The sequence below is a fragment of the Pan paniscus genome, chromosome 8, assembly GCF_029289425.2.
Source record: "Pan paniscus chromosome 8, NHGRI_mPanPan1-v2.0_pri, whole genome shotgun sequence".
NCBI lineage: Eukaryota > Metazoa > Chordata > Mammalia > Primates > Hominidae > Pan > Pan paniscus.
The window spans coordinates 115037759-115057425 of record NC_073257.2 but is presented as its reverse complement, the minus strand read 5'-3'; the positions used below and the strand labels follow the sequence as shown (position 1 = coordinate 115057425).

Genomic DNA, 19667 nt, shown 5'->3' with positions numbered 1-19667 from the left:
CTGCCTCAGCCTCCCAAGTAGCTGGGACTACAGGTGCCCGCCACCACGCCCAGCTAATTTTTTGTATTTTTAGTAGAGATGGGGTTTCACTGTGTTAGCCAGGATGGTCTTGATCTACTCTTCTTGTGATCCGCCCACCTCAGCCTCCCAAAGTGCTGGGATTACAGGCGTGAGCCACCGCACCTGGCCAAGAATGAAATTATTAATTGATATTTACCACAAACTGACTGTAATTTTTAAACAGAATTAAAAAATTGTGTCTGCTGGCTACTGTGTGTTAGATTGAATGTGGGTAACTCTGGGTATTAGCAAAGTTTCCTTGTTTTGATTTTAGACTGTAATATTTTCTCAAAATCACTTTTTCTTTAAAAGTGTAGGCCAGGCATGGTGGCTCGCATCTGTAATCCCAGCACTTTGGGAGACCAAAGCAGGAGGATTGCTTGAACCCAGGAGTTTGAGAACAGCCTGGGCAATATGATGAGACCCCAACTCTACAGATTTTGTTTTGTTTTGTTTTGAGACAGAGTCTCGTTCTGTTGCCAAGGCTGAAGTCCAGTGGCTTGATCTAGGCTCACTGTAATCTCCACCTCCTGGGTTCAAGCAATTCTCCTGCCTCAGCTGTCTGAGTAGCTGAGTACAGGCGTGGGCCACTGCACCTGACTAATTTTTGTATTTTTTTGTTTTTGTTTTTGAGACAGAGTTCATTCTGTCGCCCAGGCTGGAATGCAGTGATGCGATCTCAGCTCACTGCAACCTCTGCCTCCTGGGTTCAAGCAATTCTCATGCCTCAGCCTCTCTGGTAGCTGGGATTACAGGCGTGGCCACCATGCCCAGCTAATTTTTGTAATTTTAGTAGAGATGGAGTTTCGCCATGTTGGCCAGGCTGTCTTGAACTCCTGGCCTCAAGTGATCCACCCGCCTCAGCCTCCCAAACTGCTGGGATTGCAGGTATGAACCACCGTGAGTGGTCCCCAAATATTTTTAAATAAAATTTTTTTCCTGTAATCCTAGCACTTTGGGAGGCCGAGGCGGGTGGATCACAAGGTCAGGAGATCGAGACCTTCCTGGCTAACACAGTGAAACCTCGTCTCTACTAAAAATACAAAAATTAGCCGGGTGTGGTGGCAGGTGCCTGTAGTCCCAGCTACTCGGGAGGCTGAGGCAGGAGAATGGCGTGAACCTAGGAGGCGGAGCTTGCAGTGAGCTGCGATCACACCACTGCACACTCTAGCCTGGGTGACAGAGCGAGACTCTGTCTCAAAAAGAAAAAAAAAAAAAAATTAAAATTGTATTTAAATTTTTGTTTTTTATTTTTTGAGACAGAGTCTTTGCTCTTGTCGCTCAGTACAGTGGCGCGGTCTCAGCTCACTGCAACCTCTGCCTCCCAGGTTCAAGCGATTCTCCTGCCTCACCCTCCCGAGTAGCTGGGATTACAGGCACACACCACCACACCCGGCTAATTTTTTAATTTTTAGTAGAGACAGGGTTTCACCGTGTTTGCCAGGCTGGTCACAAACTCCTGATATCAGGTGATCTACTTGCCTTGGCCTCCCATAGTGCTGGGATTACAGACGTGAGCCACTGCTCCCGGCCTTAACCTGTATTTTTTAAAAAAATTTATTTTATTAGAGACGGGGTCTTGCTGTGTTGCTCAGGTTGGTCTCAAATGCCTGGGCTCAAGCATTCCTCCAGCCTTGGTCTCCCAAAGTGCTGGGATTACAGGCATGAGCCACTGAGCCCGGCCTAAATTGTATTTTCTTTTTACTTAACTCTTTTTATAGATTCAATTAAATGTTTGCTTCTACCTAAATCTTAAGTAGTTAGGGTCCTTGGGAGTAGATAATGTATTTAGTAATTATTTATTTTTAAGAAGAAATTAGAAATCTACACCTAAAGTGAATTTCTGGGGTAGAAAAATCTGGGCCCTACTAGAACCATCTTTGCCTCCCACACCGGGAAAGCCAGCAGTAAGTACAGGTGCTGGTATATTGGCAGTGCTAAAAAGTTGCATGGGAACTACAGGAAGTCTAAGATGACTCTTAATCACTTAACTGTTTCTGGGCTACAGGAAAAAGGAAATGAATATTACTTTGAAATCTTACTGGAAAAGTGGCTAAACTGGTTTATATAGGTAGGTTTTTGTAAGCAGACAAAAAATTTCTAAGTGCAGTCTTCTCTGTATAGGAAAGCTAAGTCAGAATTAGGTAACATTTTATTGTTTCAATAAATACTAATATTTTGAAAAATATAGTTACTTGTTATTGAGTATATCAGAAGTTAATTATTATATCAATAGTTGGTTTTTTAAGTAGGCTGGTGATATTTGCCTCATGGTAGGTCACTGTGGCATTTCTGGGTGTTAGGATGCTGTTACTCCTTATAAACCCTGAAAAAGTGAAAACATTAAAGATTCCTGTCAAATGGGTACTAACGATTCTCTTCTGTGTGTGAGATATGTTGCTAGGTATGGCGTGTTAAAGTATAAAACAGAACATTTATGTGTGTCTATGTAATAAAACATAACATATTTGGAAAAGATTATGTTATATGGAGTTCTATACTTTTTCTTCAATTATTTGCTTGGTCTTTACACTATAAAGTATTAATTAACATTAGGTTAGGGTGTAACATTTTTAGCAGTGGAAATGAGGACTGGTAAACATCATTTAATAAACATCCTAATTATATTTAATATATATCATAGGCTGGGCATGGTGGTTCACACCTGTAATCCACACACTTTGGGAGGCCGAGCCAGGCGGAGTCCTTGAGCTCAGGAGTTTGAGACCAGCCTGGGCAAAATGGCGAAACCCTGTCTCTACAAAAAAAAAAACATAAAAATTAGCCAGGTGTGGTGGCTTACGCCTGTGGACTCAGCTACCTGGGAGGCTGAGGTGGGAGGATCGCCTGAGCCTGAGAGGTGGACGCTGTAGTGAGCTGAGATCATGCCACCAGCCTGGGTGACAGAATGAGAGCATGTCTCAAAAAAAAAAAAAAAAAAAAGTGTGCGTGTGTGTGCTTGTGTGTGTGTATCATAGCCTGAATGAGTATACTCCTAACTCATTTGGAATGGTATTTCCTGGAATATTTTAGATGGATTCTGTACCCTACGTTCTTTCATATAGTAAGGTGTATGTACTGGAAACAATAGAAAAAACATTTTCAAAGGCTTGATGTTTTAGATCATTGAAAAAAATTTTTTATCTATGTTATTTAAAGAGGCAGGGTCTCATTCTGTTGCCTAGGCTGCAGTGCAGTAGTGTGATCATAGTTCACGGTAACCTCAAACTTCTGGGCTTAAGCAATCCACCTGCCACAGCCTCCCCAGTAGCTAGGACTACAGGTGTGTACCACAGTGCTCAGTAATTTTTATTATTTTTTTTAATTAATTAATTTTTTTTGAGACAGAGTCTCGCTCTGTAGTCCAGGTTGGGGTGCAGTGGCGTGATCTTGGCTCACTGCAACCTCTGCCTCCTGGGTCTGGTTCAAGCAACTCTCCTGCTTCAGCCTCTGGAGTAGCTGTGATTATAGGCATGCGCCACCATGCCCAAGTAATTTTTGTATTTTTAGTAGAGACTGGGTTTCACCATGTTGGCCAGGCTGGTCTTGAACTCCTGACCTTGTGATCCGCCTGCCTCGGCCTCCCAAAGTGCTGGGATTACAGGCGTGAGCCACCATGCCTAGCCATGCTTGGTAATTAAAAAAATTTTTTTCTAGAGATGTGGTCTCACTATGTTGTCCAAGCTGGTTTTGAACTTCTGCCTGCAAGCAGTCCTCCTGCCTCGGCCTCCAAAAGTGCTGGAATTACAGATGTGAGCCATCACTCCCAGCCTGAAAAAAAAATTAAATGTAGAAAATTTGGGTTCTTGGTATCTTGCAAGAATTTGCTTTAAAATTATTATAATTTTTTATGAGACAGGGTCTTGCTCTGTCACCCAGGCTAGAGTGCAGTGGCTTGATCATGGCTCACTATAGCCTTAACTTCCTGGGGTCAAGTGATTCTCCTGTCTCAGCCTCCTGAATAGCTGGGACTACAGGCGTGTACCACCACACCTGTCTAATCTTTGTATTGTTTTTGTAGAGACAAAGTCTTGCTATGTTACCCAGGTTGATCTTGAACTCTTGTTCTCAAGTGATCCTCCTGCCTTGTCCTTCCAAAGTGCTGGGATTACAAGTGTGAACCACCATGCCCAGTGTTTAAAATAAAGTATATGTGTGCTTTTAGAACAATAAAAACATTATATATATGTGTGTGTGTATATGTATATGTCTTTTTAAACATTGACAAAAATTGTATGTATTGTGTACAATTTGATATGGAATGGCTAAATCAAGCCAATTAACATGCATAACCTCTTACATTTATCATTTTTTTTGTGATGAGAACATTTAAAATCTAATCCCTTTGCAATTTTGAGGTATACAGTAGATTATTATCTGTACTCATCATGATGTAGTCATCAGACTTGTATCTCCTAACAGTATTTGCTTTTGTTAATTAAAAATTTTAAATAGAAACCATTTAGAAGAAATTTATTTTAGTTTTCTAGTTAAGTCAATTTGTAGAATATTCTGTTTCCAGGTCTTTTCATTAAAGACATTTATTTGGATTGGTAATTTATCATTGGTTAAGTTAGGCTATGCTGATCATTATCACAAAGTATACATTGTATGTGATGCTTTACAATTTCCCTTTAGAAGAAGCTAAATATTCTTAGTTAAGTAAATAAATATCTAACTTCCAGCTTTTTTCTTGCTTAATATCAGTTTTCTGAATTTCAATATAGAGATGCCAGTCATATGTCATTATTAAGAAACTAGCCTTTAAAATGTATGACTGTTGCTCCTTCTTCATTTCCTTATGGTTGTTTAGTTTTCTGGGCTGAGGATAAGTCATCAGGCCAAACCTTTCAGTGGAATGTGTTTTGCTATATGGTTAGAAGACAAGCTGAGCTGCTCAGATGTCATAGTGACCTGAAAGAGGCAGCTTCAAAAATTACCTCTTAAATAGTTTTTGTTTAATACTAGAATCTTACAGTGATCACTATAGATCAGAATTTGTATTTACCAATCCAAGAATGGAACAATTAGGTTTTTCATCTGCTCTCTACATTGACTGTGCCCAGGATACCGAAGTCAGGTATTTAGTTTTTACGTTTGTAAAGCTCTGATGCTTCCAGTAGAACAGAATTTCTGTAGGACAATGAATTGGTTTTTTTTCTTTGTGAACACAGCTTATTAATTTAGCAGTGGTTTTATCATATTGAACTGAAATTTGGCACTTTATTAGGCTTGTGAATTTTTTGTTAACCAGTCTTTTGCCTTATTTTAGAAAATATTGCAATGATTTTTCTCTTTAAAATTCTTTAAAGACTTTTGTGTATTTATCTTAAATTATATATCTGAAGTTTTTTTTTTTTTTAGTTGCAGTTTAGGCTTCCAGAGCCATATCAGTCTTTATATAAATCTGTTGAATAATAGTTTCTTCTAAAATCAAAGTAAATTTCTTATACATGTTTAAGGAGTGAAAAGGAATTTGTGTATATGTAATTTTGCTAGTACTTATGGCTTCGATCTAGAAATGTTTATGATGGACCAGGCACGGTGGCTTATGCCTGTGATCCTAGCGCTTTGGGAGACCCAGGCGGGCGGATCGCTCATTGAGCACAGGAGTTCAAGACCAGCCTGGGCAACATGGCAAACTCCGTCTTTACCAAAAATACAAAAATTAGCTGGGCATGGTGGTGTGCACCTGTAGTCTTGGTTACTCAGGAGTCTAAAGTGGGAGGATTGCTTGTGCATGGGAGGTCAAGGCTGCAGTGAGCCATGATTGCGCCACTGCACTTCAGCCTAGGCGACAGAGTGAGACTGTGTCTCAAAAACAAAAACAAAAAAAGGGGAAATCTTTATGTTTTTTTTTTAAACCTCATACTAAAAACAGGTATCAGGTTATATGTAGATAGAGACTGCCAGGTTGATCAATTTTAATTTCTCTTTTAATCACTTATGGATATCATATGAATGTCATTCAGCTTTTTAATTTTGTCATTAATCAAGCTGAGTAGTAAACTGTCATTTTAGTATTGGTTCAAATATTCAGTGGATAATTGTTAAAATTTCAGTAGCCACTTTGTAAATTGAAAATCATGCGGAAAATATAGGTCCTCTGGAATGCTGAAGAGCCATGTTTCTTAAATAGTATACATATGGGACTGGGCATGGTGGCTCGTGTTTGTAATCCCAGCACTTTGGGAGGCCAAGGTGGGTGGCTCGCCTGAGGTCAGGAGTTTGAGACTAGCCTGGCCAACATGGTGAAACCCCATCTCTACTTAAAGAATACAAAAATTAGCCGGGCGTGGTGGTGGGTGCCTGTAATCCTAGCTACTCGGGAGGCTGAGGCAGGAGAATCGCTTGAATACAGGAGGCAGAGGATGCAGTGAGCTGAGATTTTACCACTGCACTCCAGCCTGGGTGACAGAGCGAGACTCTGTCTCAAGAAAAAAAAAAAAGAAAAATAATATATATATGGGATATATCTTGTCGGAATAAGAAGAGTAAGGTAGAACATCAAAACTGTGGCTGGATGTGGTGGCTTACACCTATAATACTAGCACTTTGAGAGACCGAGATGGGAAGATGGCTTGAGGCCAGGAATTTGAGACCAGCCTGGGGAACATAATGATACCCTGTCTCTACAAAAAGTAAAAAGATTAGCTGAGTATGGTGCTGTGCACCTGTCGTCCTAGCTACTAGGGAGGCTGGGGCAGGAAGATCACTTGAGCTTGGGAGTTTGAGGTTGCAATGAGTTTTGATTGCGCCATTGCACTCCAGCCTGGTGACACAGGAAAACCCTGTCTCTAGAAAAAAGAAAGAAAGAAAGAAAAAAATTCAAAACTCTGTTTTTTGTTTGTTTGTTTGTTTTTTATCATTCTAATGCTTTTATTCATGTTTCATCTTCCTAAGGAATGACAGGTAAGAATTTAGGGACTGGTAAGAAATTTTTCAGCTTATTATTTTCCTCCCAAAATTCTGTGTATGGAATTCTATTCAGCAGTAAAAAGTGAACTGTTGATACGTGCAACAGCTTTGATATATCTCAAGAGAATTATGCTGAGTTAGTAAAGCCAATCTGAAAAGGTTACACTCTGTATGGTTCCATTTCTGTAACATTCTTGAAATTACAAAATTATTGAGATTGATAAATTAATGGTTGCTAGGGGTAGAGATTGGGGTGGGTGGAGGGAGATGGTGGGTGTACCTGTAAAAGGGTAGCACAAGGAATACCTTATGAGGAAACTCTTGTGTCTAACTCTAGTGGTAAATATATTAATCTACACATACACAGAGTGCATGTAAAACTGATGAAGTCTGAATAAAGTTGTGAATTGTGTCAATGTCAATTTCTTTGTTGTGATATTTTTCTATATGGCACAAGATTTCCCCATTGGGGGACACTGGGTGAAGGGTTCATGAAATCTCTGTATCATTTCTTACTCAGCTGCATGTGAATCTACAATTACTCCAAATTAAAAAGTTCAACTTAAAAAATTCTCTTGGGTAAGCCAGGCACGGTGGCTCACGCCTGTAATCCCAGCACTTTAGGAGGCCAAGCCAGGCGGATCACCTGAGGTTGGGAGTTCGAGACTAGCCTGACTAACATGGAGAAACCCTGTTTCTGCTAAAAATACAAATTAGCCGGGCGTGGTGGTACATGCCTGTAATCCCAGCTACTGGGGAGGCTGAGGCAGGAGAATCGCTTGAACCTGGGAGGCGGAGGTTACGGTGAGCCTAGATTGTACCATTGCACTACAGCCTGGGCAATAAGAGTGAAACTCTGTCTCAAAAAAAAAAAAAATTCTCTTGGGAGGCTGAGGTGGGGAGATCACTTGAGTCTAAGAGTTTGAGATTCTGGCAACAGAGTAAGACACTGTTTCTAGAAAAAAAAAAAAAAAAAAAGCCACAGGTGGTAGTGCACGCCTGTAATCCCAGACACTAGGGAGGCTGAGGCAGGAGGATTTCTGTTTTTCTTTTTCTTTTGAGATGGAGTTTTGCTCTTGTTGCCCCAGCTGGAGTGCAATGGCGTGATGTTGGCTCACTGCAACCTCTGCCTCCTGGGTTCAAGCGATTCTCCTGCCTCAGCTTCCCGAGTAGCTGGGATTACAGGGATGCGCCAGCACGCCAGGCTAATTTTGTATTTTTAGTAGAAATGGAGTTTCACCATGTTGGTCAGTCTGGCCTTGAACTCCTGACCTCAGGTGATCCACCCGCCTTGGCCTCCCAAAATGCTGGGATTACAGGCGTGAGCCATTGCGCCTGGCTGAGGCAGGTGGATTTCTTGAGCCCAGGAGTTTGAGGTTACAGTGAGCTGTGATCATGCTATCACACTCTAGCTTGGGAAACAGAGCGAGACCCTGTCTCTTAAGAAACAAAAACAAAATAAAAATTCTCACAGTGACACCTTTTCTTACATCACATGAATTCCTTATCTGTTCTAGATACAAGATGCTCTTAAAAATGTGCAGTGATACCACTATGGAGTACAGATTCTCTAAATGCTACTGTTCAAAAGAATGTATTGAATCCTAAAGCACTCTCCCTTTACTACCATTTCCTCTATACTTCTTCCAAAAACAACATATCTAACAGTAAAATTAAGAAGAAAAGTGGTATTGGTGGCATGGAAGAGAAAGAATAAAAGCAGATCTGAGATTTATTGAAATAGTATAAGAAGAAACTTATGTTGAGGAAGTATTATTTATATTTACATTTAGATGGTGTATTTCACCTTAAAGGGTATGGCTTCTGTATTAATTGTAATGTCTGAGAGAGAGATTTATTCATGTTTTTGTATCAGTAATTTGTTCTTTTTAATTACTGTGTGTCATTCCATTGTATCAATATACCACAATTTATTTCATCATTTATTTTCTGTTGATGGACCTTTAGGTTTTTTTAATACTAAAAACATTGTTTTTGGCCGGGCGCGGTGGTGCATGCCTGTAATCCCAGCCCTTTGGGAGGCTGAAGCAGGTGGATCACAAGGTCAAGAGATCGAGACCATCCTGGCCAACATGGTGAAACCCTGTCTCTACTAAATATACAAAAATTAGCTGGGCGTGGTGGCGCATGCCTGTAATCCCAGCTACTCGGGAGGCTGAGGCAGGAGAATCACTTGAACCCAGGAGGCAGAAGTTGCAGTGAGCCAAGATTGAGCCAGTGCACTCCAGCCTGGCGACAGAGTGAGACTCCGTCTCAAAATAAGAAAAAAAAAAGCATTGTTTTTCAGAGACACGATTTCACTGTTGCCCAGGATGGAGTGCAGTGGCGCAATCATAGCTCACTGCAGCCTTGACCTCCTCCTGGGCTCTAGTGATCCTCCCAACTCAGCCTTCCAAGCAGCTAGAAATACAGGAGCACACCACCACACCTAGCTATTTTTTTATTTTTTATTTTTCGTAGAGATAGGGTCTCACTTTGATGTCCAGGCTGGTCTCAAACCCCGGGCTTCAAACAGTTCTCCTGCCTTGGACTCCCAAAATGCTGGGATTTTAGGCGTGAGTCAACATGCCTGGCTGCCTCCCAGGTTCAAGCGATTCTTGTGCCTCAGGCTTCTGAGTAGCTGGGATTACAGGTGTGTGCCACCAGGTTTTTTTTTTTTTTTTTTTTTTTTTGTATTTTTAGTAGAGACGGTTTCACTATGTTGGCCAGGCTGGTCTTGAACTCCTGACCTCAAGTGATTCACCTGCCTCAGCCTCCCAAAGTGCTGGGATTACAGGTGTGAGCCACCATGCCTGGCCCACATTTGAGTTTTTTTTTTTTTTAAGTTTTTAGTTATTGCATATAAAGCTGTTATCGACTGAAAAAAATTCGATAAAGGACTTATATCTGGAGTATATAAAGAACTTTTAAAATTTAACAATATGAAAATAACCAAATTATGAAATGGTTAAAAGACTGAACATCACTACAGAAGATATATACAGATGACATAAAAACACATATTTAACTTCTTTACCCATTAGGAAGATAAAAATTAAAGCAACTGTATATATGCCTGTTACAATAGCTAAAATAAAAAATATTGACAATATCAAGTGTTGCCAAGGATGTGGAGCCACTGGAACTTCTCATACATTGCTCGTGAACAGAGAGGGTGCAGCTCCTCTGGAAAAACAGTTTGGCAGTTTCTTATCAAGTTAGAGACCTTAACATTAATGACCCAGAAATCCTACTCCTAGATATTTACCCTAGAGAAATGAAAACTTAGGTTCACACAATGGATAATGTTTATAGTATCTCTGTTTATAATTGCTCAAAACTGAAGGCAGCCCAAATGTTCTTCAGCAGGTACATACATAAACAGTATGTGGTATATTTATAGAATAGATTATAACTCAGGTAAAATAATGAACTAGTGATACATAGAGCAACTGATCACTCTCAAAGGCATAATGCTGAGTCAAATAAGCCAGTCTTAAATGACATCTGGCATGATTTTATTTATATGATAGTCTCAGAAAGACAAAACTGTAGTGATGGAGAACACATTAGTGGGTTCTAAGAGTTAGTAGAGAAGGAAAGTGTGACTACAGAAGGATAGTAGGGGAGAGTTTTTTGGGGTGATGGAACTTTTAAATTTCAGATTGTAACTATTATGTGAGTTATAGGATTCATAGAAATGTATACATAAACAGTGTATTTTAAATAAACTATTACTGTATTTTAGTAATAATAAAATAATAGTAATTTTTAGTTGAAAAAATAAGAATAATGCTGTTATAAATGTTCTTGAACAAATCTTTTTGTGGATATATACATTCAATTCTATTGGTTTCTACCCAGGAATGGAATTGCTGGGCCATAGGTTAAGCATACGTTTAGTTTTCGTAGATACCGCAAAATAGTTTTCCCTAGCAGTTTATAGTTCCACTTACAATGTATGAGAGCAGTATCACCAACACTTTAATATTAATCTTTTGAATTGTATGTTTAATTTAAAAGTTATTCTAGTGTATACATAGTGGCATCTCCTTTTGGTTTTAAGTTGTATTTTTCTGATGAATAAATAGGTTGAACACCTTCATATTGTAAGTAGCCATTTGCAGAAGATCCTCTTCTGTGACTTGCCCTTTCAAGTTGTTTGCCAATTGTGTTGTCTTTTTTTTCCATATTGATTTATGGAAGGTGTGTGTGTGTATTCTCTTAAAAAATAGCAGCTTCAGTGGGGCGTGGTGGCTCATGCCTATAATCCCAGGACTTTGGGAGGCCGAGGTGGGTGGATCATGAGGTCAAGAGATCGAGACCATCCTGGCCAACATGGTGAAACCCCATCTCTACTAAAAATACAAAAATTTGCTGGGTGTGGTGGTGCGTGCCTGTAGTCCCAGCTACTTGGGAGGCTGAGGCAGGAGAGTCACTTGAACCCATGAGGCGGAGGTTGCAGTGAGCCAAGATTGCGCCACTGCACTCCAGCCTGGCAACAGAGCTAGAATGTCTCAAAAAACAAACAAACAATTGAATTATAATTTACATAATATAAAATAGAAGTATATTATTCAGTGGCTTTTAGTATATTTACAAAGTGGTACAACCATTTTTCATTATCCCAAAAGAAACCTCATACTCATTAGTAGTCCACTCCACATTTCCCTCTGTCTCCAGCCCGTGTCAGCCACTAATTTACTTTCTGTCTCTATGGAATTGCCTATTCTGGATATTTCATATAAATGAAATTATACAGTTTATGGCCTTCTGTGTCTGACTTCTTTCACTTAGCATAGTATTTTCTTTTTTCATTATTTTTTTTTTAAGAGTTGGAGTCTTACTCTGTCATCCAGGCTGGAGTACAGTGGCGCAATCATAGCTCACAGAAGCCTCACACTCCTGGGCTCAAATGATACTCCTGCCTCAGTTTCCTGAGTAGCTGGAACTGTAGCACTACAGGCACAAGCCACTGTGCCCTGCATCACTTAGCATAGTGTTTTCAAGGTTCATCTGTATTGTAGCCTATCTCAGTACTTAATTATTTTTTATTGCCAAATAATATTCTGTTGGTCAGGCACAGTGGCTGATGCCTGTAATCCCAGCACTTCCTGGTAGGTGAGACGGGCAAATTGCGTCATAATACCAGGAGTTTGAGACTAGCCTGGGCAACATAGCAAAACCCCATCTCTACAGAAAATACATAAATTAGCCAGGCATGGTGGTGCATGCCTGTAGTCCCAGCTATTCAAGAGGCTGAGGTGGGAGGATCACTTGAGCCTGGGAAGTCAAAGTGGCAGTGAGCTATGATTGTGCCAGTGCACTCCAGCCTGGATGACAGAGGGAGACCTTGTCTAAAGAAAAAAAATGTATTGTATGGATATACCATATTTTGTTTTTCCATTCATCTGTTGCTTAACATTTGGGTTGCTTCCACTTTGCCAAACCATTTTCCAGTGCAGATGCATCATTTTACATTCCCTCTAGCAGTGTATGAATGTTCCAGTTTCTCCAAATCCTCATCACACTTACTGCCTTTTTTTTGAGATGGAGTCTTGCTGTCGCCAGGCTGGAGTGCAGTGGCACGATCTCGGGTCACTGCAACCTCTGCCTCCCGGGTTCAAGTGATTCTCCTGCCTCAGCCTTCCGAGTAGCTGGGACTACAGGCATGCACCACGCACAGCTAATTTTTGTATTTTTAGTAGAGATAGGGGTTCACCATGTCGGTCAGGATGGTCTCGATCTCTTGTCCTCGTGATCTGCCTGCCTCGGCCTCCCAAAATGCTGGGATTACAGGCGTGAGCCACTGTGCCTGGCCCTGCCTTTTTAATTATAGCCCTGTGAGTGTGTGTGAAATAGTACCTCATTGTGGTCTTTACTTGCCCTTATGACCAGTAATGGTAAGCGTGTTTTCATGTTCTTACTGGCCATTTGTGTATCTTTTGTGAAGTGTCTGTTTAGGTGTTTTGCCTATTATTATTAAATGAGTTGTTTATATTGTGGAGTTGTAAAAGTTCTTTATATATTCTGGATTCTAGACCTTTATCAGATACACGATTTTCCAATATTGTCTCCCGTTCTGTGGGCTGACTTTCATTAATAACTTTTTTGGTAGTGTCCTTTGAAACACGTGTTATTTTAATACCGGTGAAGTCCAATTTATGTATGTTTTCTTTTTTCGAGTATGCTTTTCATGATATGTTTAAGAAACCATTGCTTATTCCAAAGTCACAGTGATTTACTCCTGTGTTCTCTTCTGATAGTTTTACAGCTTTAGGTCTTACATTTACGTTTTTGATCCATTTTCATTTACTTTTTGTGTTATTATATAAGATAGGGGTCCAGATTCATTTTTTTGCGTGTGACTATCCAGTTGTCCTAGCACCATTTTTTGAAAAGACTATTCTTTTCACATTGAATGGTCTTGGCACCCATGTCAAGTATCATTTGAACATAGATGTATGAATTTATTTCTGGACTCTGAATTATATTTGTTTGATCTATTTGTCCTTATGCCAGTAGCACACAGTCTTGATTACTGCAGCTTTGTAGTAAGTTTTGAAAAACAGCAACCTACTCTTCTTTTTCAAGATTGTTTTGGCTATTCTGGTGCCCTTCTATATCCATATGAATCTTAGGATCAGCTTGTCAATTTATATAAAAAAGCCAGCTGGATTTTGTTATGAATTACATTGACTCTCTCTATATATAACTTTGAGAAGTATTGCTGTCCTAATAGTATTAAGTGTTTTGATCCATGAGTATGGGATGTCTTTCCATTTATTTAGATTTTCTTTAATTCTTTCAACAGTATTTTGTAGTCTTGATTGTACAGGTCTTGCACTTCTGTTGTTAAATTTATTCCTAAGTATTTTCTTTTCTTTCTTTCTTTTTTTTTTTTTTTAAAGAGACAGGGTCTTGCTCTGTCACCCAAGGTGTAGTACAGTGACATGATCATAGCTCACTGTAACCCTGAACTCCTGGCTTCACGTGATTCTCCCACCTCAGCTTCTCAAGTAGCTAGGACTATAGATGTACCACCATGCTTAGCTAATTAAATTTTTTTTTTTTGGTGGAGAAGGGGGTCTTGCTATGTTGTCCAGTCTGGTGTCTTTCATTATTTCTGATGCTATAGTAAATAGAATTGTTTTCTTAATTTTGTTTCTGGATTGTTCATTGCTAGTTTATGGAAACACAACTGGTTTTTTGTATATTAATCTTGTATCCTGCCACTTTGCTGAACTTGTTTATTAGCTCTAATTGTGTGTGTGTGTGTGTGTGTGTGCATGTGTGTGTGTGTGCATGTTTTGGAGATGAGGTCTCACTCTGTTACATAGGCTGGATGCAGTGGCTATTCACGGGCCTGATCATAGTGCACTGTAGCCTCTAACTCTTGGCCTCAAGTGATCCCCCTGCCTCAGCCTCCTGAATAGCTGGAACTACAAGCATCTGCTACTGCACCTGGCAGTGTTAGAAGTTTTTTGATTACTGACTTAATCTCCTTACTACTTATAGATCTCTTTAGATTTTCTATTTCTTTTTGAGTCAATGTTGGTAATTTGTGTGTTTCCAGGTATTGTAGTCTTTAGTGTACAAGTCTTGTACTACTTTTGTCTGTTTTATCTTGGTTACCTAATATGTTGGCATATAGTTATTTATAGTATTATATCTGTTTTTATTTCTGTGAGGTCAGTAGTAATGTCTCTGCTTTTATTCTTTTTTTTTTTTTTTTTTTTTTAGATAAGAGTCTCGCTCTGTCACCCAGGCTGGAGTGCAGTGGCGCTATCTTGGCTCACCGCAACCTCCGCCTCCTGGGTTAAAGCGATTCTCCTGCCTCTGCTTCCCAAAGTAGCTGGGATGACAAGTGCCCGCCACCATGCTTGGCTAATTTTTGTATTTTTAGTAGAGACAGGGTTTCACCATGTTGGCCAGGCTGGTCTCGAACTCCTCACCTCAAGTGATCGCCTGCCTTGGCCTTCCAAAGTGCTGGGATTGTTAAGTGTGAGCCACCGTGCCTGGCCTCTGCTTTTATTCTTGATTTTAGTAATTTGAGTCTTCTTTTTTTGGGTCAGTCTAGCTAAATGTCAATTTTGTTGATGTTTTTAAAGAAAAAGCATTGATTTTTCTCCAGTGCTTTAGATTTTGTATATATATATTTAAATCTCTGCTCTAATCTGTAATATATTATTTCTGTCCTTCTGTTTGATTTGGGTTGATTTTGTTCTTCTTTTTCTATAATTTCTTAATGTGGAAGGCTAGGCTATTAATTGAGATGTTTCTTCTTTTTAAATATGTGCATTTACAGCTATAAATTTTCTTCTGAGCACTGCTTTTGCTGTACCCCAATGATTTTGTTATGTCCTTTTTTTCGTTAAATTGTAAGTGTTTTCTAGCTTTCTTTGTGATTTCTATTATTTAGGAGTGTGTTGTTTAATTTCTACATATTTGTGAATGTCCCAAATTTTCTTTTCTTTTTTTTTTTTTTGAGATGGAGTCTCGCTCTGTTGTCATGCTGGAGTGCAGTGGCACGATCTTGGCTCACTGCATCCTCCACCTCCCGGGTTCAAGCGATTCTCCTGCCTCAGCCTCCTGAGTAGCTGGGGCTACAGGTGCATGCCACCATGCCCAGCTAATTATTGTATTTTTAGTAGAGACGGGGTTTCCCAGTGTTGGCCAGGATGGTCTCAATTTCTTGACCTCACGATCTGTCCGCCTCAGCCTCCCAGAGGGCTGGGATTACAGGTGTGAGCCACCGCACCTGGCCCCAAATTTTCTTTTGTCATTGACTTGTACTTTCATTCCATTGTGGTTGTAGAACATATTTTACATAATTTTAGTCCTTTTAAATTTACTGTGTCTTGGTTTATGGGCTACTCTGTGGTCTATCTTGAATAATCTATATGCTTTTGACAAGAATGTGTATTCTGCTGATGTTGAGTGGCATATTCTAAAGATGTCTTTACCTTAATTTGTGTAGCATTTTTCACTGGGTATGCATTTTTATATGTATTGTAGAAATCATGAGTTCACACCATTACATCTAATGCTAGTCCATCCTAGGAAAGTTCCTTCTTGTTCACTCCCATTCCATGTTTGTATATCTCTTGTTCCACAGTGAAAGCCCTGGCTCCTGACATCATCAACATATTTAGTTTGCTTAATCTAAAATTGCTTCAGTTGATTAACTCATACCATAACAAACAAACCTAAAAAGTTCAGGATTTATTTGCCATTCTTCCACTTTCTTACCTTACCCTGCCAAAGTCTAAAGGCTTAGACTTTGTGTTTTTTAGTTCCTTGGATTAGTTCGTTCTTGCTTTTTTTCTCTACAGCGTGGTTAGGGTATTTGTATACAGTATAATTAGGTTCATTTGTTTGCTTTCAGTTAAGTGTTTTTTTCTTTTTCATTCTATTGATCTAATTTTTAAATAATTTAACATAATACAACATTTCATAATACATCCTATGTTGTAGCATTATTATATATAATATATATGAGTAATATACATTTAAAAGTCAAAATTATGCGAAAGGCATATCAGAAATGTTACTCCCACCCATATGTCTCCCAAAGTTGGTAGGTAATAAACTTTGGATTTCTTTATTTTTCCGGCTTGGGATTCATTGGACCTCTTGATTTTGTGCTTGTATTTAATCAGTTCTGTAAAATTTTCAGTGGTTGTATTTTCATATATTGTTCCTGCCCTATTTCTCCTTTCCTTCTGAACCCTAATAAGCGTATGGTAGATTGGGATGGTGTCCTTTCTTCTCTTATGCTTTTGTATTTTCCATCCTTTCTTTTGTCTCTGTGTCACATTCTGGAAAGTTTTTCCTGACCTATCTTCCAGTTCACTAATTCTCTTTTCAGTTGGGTCTGATCTGTTGTGAAATCTATTAATCACATTTAAAAATTTTGATTTACATAATTTTTTTTTGTTTCAGCATTTCATTTTGGAATATTTTTTCAAATCTGCTATGTCACTTTTTGCAGTTTCTAGTTATATATTAAACATTTAAATCTTAGTGAACTTAGTGAACTTTGTTCTAAGAGTTGTAAGACCTGACTTATATTCCTGACTCTATTTCCAACCACTTCCCTTTGAAAGCTTTTTTTTTTTGAGATGGAGTCTCGCCCTGTTGCCCAGGCTGGAGTGCAGTGGCGTGATCTCAGCTCACTGCAACCTCTGCCTCCTGGGTTCAAGCGATTCTCCTGCCTCAGCCTCCCGAGTAGCTGGGATTACAGGCACGTGCCACCACGCGTGGTTAAGTTTTTGTATTTTTAGTAGAGATGGGATTTCACTGTGCTAGCCAGGATGGTCTCCATCTCCTGACCTCGTGATCTGCCTGCCTCGGCCTCCCAAAGTGCTGGGATTATAGGCGTGAGCCACTGTACCTGGCCCTTGAAAGTTTTTTTTTTTTTTTTTGAGATGGAGTTTCGCTCTTGTTGCCCAGGCTGGAGTGCAATGGCGTGATCTCAGCTCACCACAACCTCCGCCTCCTGGGTTCAAGTGATTGTCGAGCCTCAGCCTCCCGAGTAGCTGGGATTACAGGCATGCGCCACCATGCCCGGCTAATTTCATATTTTTAGTAGAGATGGGGTTTCGTCACGTTGGCTGGGCTGGTCTTAGAACTCCTGACCTCAGGTGATCCGCCCGCCTTGGCCTCCCAAAGTGCTGGGATTACAGGCATGAGCCACGGCACGTGGCCCCTTGAAAGCTTTTTAAAAGAGGACTTTAATTGTTACTACATCCATTAGGAAGCAATTTCTAAATATTGCCACCATAGATCCAAGAAGTGAGGAATAATATAGTCACCATGCTCAAATTTTAGTGTCTTATTTAAGCACACATGCATACTTTAAAATGAATCTAATTATTTCTAGACTCTGGCCTTTTCATTCCTGATAGTATTGCCATGGTCCAGGCCCTTGTTATCGCTGTCCTAGATTACAGCAGTATCCCCCTGTAGGTCTCCCCACCTTCAGCCTTGTCCTCCTCAAAAAAATTTTTTTTTCAAGAGATGGAGTCTCACTCTGTTGCTCAGGCTGGAGTGTAATGGCATGATCATAACTCACTGTGGTCACCTTGACCTCAAGTAATTCTCACACCTCAGCCTCCCAAGTACCTGGGACTACAGGTGCATGCCACCATACCCGGCTAATTTTTAAATTTTTTTTTTGTAGAGACAGGATCTTGTATGTTGCCCATGCTGGTCTAAAACTCTTGGCCTCAAGCAGTCCTCCCAGTTCAGCTTCCTGAGTCGCTGGGATTACAGGTGTGAGCCATGGCACCTGGCCAAATTCATTTTTTAAATAATGTTATAATCCTGCTTAGATCCTTTAGTGATATCACATCGAGCATGCAACAGGATAAATTCTAACCCCGCTAAGACTCTCTAAGACTGATCTTTTTCTGTCCACTTTTGTGTTGAGCAGTTCTCTTCCTCAGATTCTGTGTTCTGTCAACTGTATCTAGCTTTGCTTTTTCTCTGAGACTGGGTCTTGCTCTGTCACCTAGGCTGGAGTGCAGTGGTGTGATCATGGCTCACTGCAGCCTTGACCTCCCGGGCTCATAGCTTTGTTTTTATTCACACATCATGATGTTTATGTCATTTCGCTTTTTGTTTATGGTTCCTCTTCTGTTGGAGACCTCTTCTTTTCCTCTTAGCCTGCTGCTAATACTTTTAGCCTGGTGATTAAGAGCTTGGGGCTAGGGTTGGCATTTTGGATTGTTCCATTTCTTTAGAATCCCAGCATTTAAGTTTTGTAAATTTTAATTTTGTAATCTTTTAAACTGGAATAACTTTACCTCATAGAGTTATTGCAAAGATTAGATGAGGTAATAAATAAAGAGCTTAGCACAGTGTCAGTTTTTAAAAAACAGTATCTCATCCTATCTCTAAATAAGACTCAGCCAAGAGGATCTATATGTCCCTCTCTGTTGTGCGTATCTCTAATACTACTAACACACTACTTCATAGCTACTTTTGAATGGACCTTCTCACTAGCTTCTTAAAATCAAGGACTGCCAAGTTTATCTTTGTATCACTGGTATCTGGCACACAGACATTCAGTAAATATTTGTTTAATGTATGCATGGAGTTTGAAAGAGCTAATCATCTTTAGACAATGCCTTACCTTTTGCACAGGAAGCTTCTGTAAGTGTGTACCCTCAGTTCAAGTGAGAATTTTTGTTTTCCTTTCTCTTTGCCAATAGTAAAGTCTTAAAATAGTAATTACATTTATTTCCACTGCACTGAGCTGTGATACCACAAGCTGAAAATCTAGGGAATCCATGGGAAGTTGGCACCCTTAAGGATTAGATCATTTTTCCATATTCAATTTGTATTCTTGTAGTTATGGAATTTGCTTTGAGGATAGTCAATGGAAATCCTTCATATTTGTGTAAAACTTGAGATTTAGATTTTTAAAAAAAGTATTTCCCAAGAGATATATTAATGAGGCAATGCCTGATAATCCAGTTGCTTTTCCTGTTCCCCTACCCTCAGTAATAGTTCTTGGAGTGCTTACATGTGACAGACAACATCCCTACCAGATGTTATCTTCCCTTTTATAGATTAAAACACTCAGGCTTAGGTTAAGTAACTTATTCAAAGTTCCAAAGCCAGAAAGTGGAGGAGCTGGAATTTAAGTCTTAGTTCTTCTAGTGCCCATTCTCTTTCCATTA

At 39.7% G+C, this 19667-nt stretch overlaps 1 protein-coding gene across 6 annotated transcripts in view; it reads left to right on the top strand.

The window, feature by feature from the left end:
- Positions 1 to 19667, top strand: part of NT5C2 (5'-nucleotidase, cytosolic II) — a 190401-nt gene that overhangs the window by 106876 nt on the left and 63858 nt on the right. The gene's annotated exons all lie outside the window — the stretch shown is intronic.